At 36.0% G+C, this 1,897-nt stretch overlaps 1 non-coding gene across 1 annotated transcript; it reads left to right on the top strand.

The window, feature by feature from the left end:
- The first annotated feature begins 649 nt into the window (after positions 1-649).
- On the top strand, positions 650-756 carry LOC133092845 (U6 spliceosomal RNA). The gene has a single exon (XR_009701196.1). It is a non-coding gene; the product is annotated as a U6 spliceosomal RNA (small nuclear RNA).
- Positions 757-1,897: the final 1,141 nt, after the last annotated feature.

Below are 1,897 nucleotides of genomic sequence, written 5' to 3'. Positions count from 1 at the left end.
AGGACGGTTGCAACAAATTATCACTAACAAAGTTGGAAAGTGCCTTTCTTACTAAACTATCAACTTTGCATAGAATTTTTAAAAATAGATTTCAGCATGCATTCAGTAAAGTGCACTAATCTCAAATATATAGCTACTGGAATAGTATCATTTTTTATCTATTTCATAATGTAATAGGAAAAATTTTTGTTTCTTTTAAAAAATATGTATGTTGTATTTGTATTTGTCATATTTGCTGTAAATATTTTTCCCAGCTTGTTGTTTCTTTCCATTTTCTTGGTGATGTTTTCTGACAATCAAACATTTTATTGTTTGTGTTGTCAAGTTTTTCAGTCTTTTCTTTTGAGATGTCTTTCAAGTAGAATTCAAAATATTTCTAGATTTTTTTGAGGCTTCTTCTTTGACTCATGGGTTATTCAGAAGTGTGTTGTTTAATTTCCAAGTATTTGGAGGATGACCCAGCTATATTTCTGCTACTGATTTCTAGTTTAATTCCATTGTGGTGAGAACATTCTTTGTATGATTTCTAAGTTTGTTAAGGTGTGTTTTGTGGCCTATCTTGGTGAATGTTGCATGAGCTTAAGAAGAATGTGTGTTCTGCTGTTGTTGGATAGAGTGGTTTGCAGGTGTCAATAAGATGCAGTTGATTGTGTTCGCTTCGGCAGCATATATACTAAAATTGGAATGATACAGAGAAGATTAGCATGGCCCCCGTGCAAGGATGACACGCAAATTCGTGAAGCGTTCCATATTTTTGTCTGTCATACAGAGTGAAGTAAGTCAGAAAGAGAAAAACAAATACCGTATGCTGACACATATATATGGAATCTAAAAAAAATAAAATGGTCATGAAGAACCTAGGGGCAGGACGGGAATAAAGACGCAGACCTACTAGAGAATGGACTTGAGGACACGGGGAGGGGGAAGGGTAAGCTGGGACGAAGTGAGAGAGTGGCATGGACATATATACACTACCAAATGTAAAATAGATAGCTAGTGGGAAGCAGCCACATAGCACAGGGAGATCAGCTCGGTGCTTTGTGACCACCTAGAGGGGTGGGATAGGGAGGGTGGGATAGGGAGGGTGGGAGGGAGGGAGACGCAAGAGGGAAGAGATATGGGAACATATGTATATGTATAGCTGATTCACTTTGTTATAAAGCAGAAACTAACACACCATTGTAAAGCAATTATACTCCAATAAAGATGTTAATAAAATAAAATAAAAATAAGATCCAGTTGATTGATAGTGCTACTCAGGTTATCCATATCCTTACTGATTTACTGCCCGCTTGATCCATCAGTTATTAATAGAGGGATGTTGAAGCCTCTAACTAAAATAGTGGATTTGTCTATAACTCCTTTCAGTTCTCTCAGTTTTTAACTCAAGTATTTTGGTACATATTTAGGTGCATTCTTGTTTAGGGTTGTTATGTCTTCTTGGAGAATTACACCCTTCATCATGATGTACTGCCTCATTTTATTCTGGATAATCTTTCTTGTTCAGAAGTCAGCTTTTTCTGAAATTAATACAGACACTCCAACTTTCTTTAGTTAATGTTATCATAGTATATCTTTCTCCATCCCTTTATTTATAATCTATCTCAGCCTTTATATATAAAATGGGTTTCTTATAGTTGGGTCTTGTTTTTCTTAATCCACGTTAACAATCTCTGTCTTTAATTGGTGTATCTAGACCATTCACATATATAACTTCACCATGAAAATCTGGTAGCATTCCTGGAGGTAAGAACCACAGAGCTGTGGGGACTTTCCCCAAACACTGTGGTCCCAGGAGTTTCTCACTCGTAACAGTCCATAATCAGCCTCTGGAATTTCACTCAAAATTACCATTCAAGTATACAATTCTTTGTTTTTCTTCCAGTTTTATATGCTA

Source organism: Eubalaena glacialis, chromosome 5 (genome assembly GCF_028564815.1).
Source record: "Eubalaena glacialis isolate mEubGla1 chromosome 5, mEubGla1.1.hap2.+ XY, whole genome shotgun sequence".
In the NCBI taxonomy this organism is placed as follows: Eukaryota; Metazoa; Chordata; class Mammalia; order Artiodactyla; family Balaenidae; genus Eubalaena; species Eubalaena glacialis.
The sequence above is the reverse complement of the archived record's forward strand: the minus strand, read 5'-3'. Positions and strand labels throughout refer to the sequence as shown.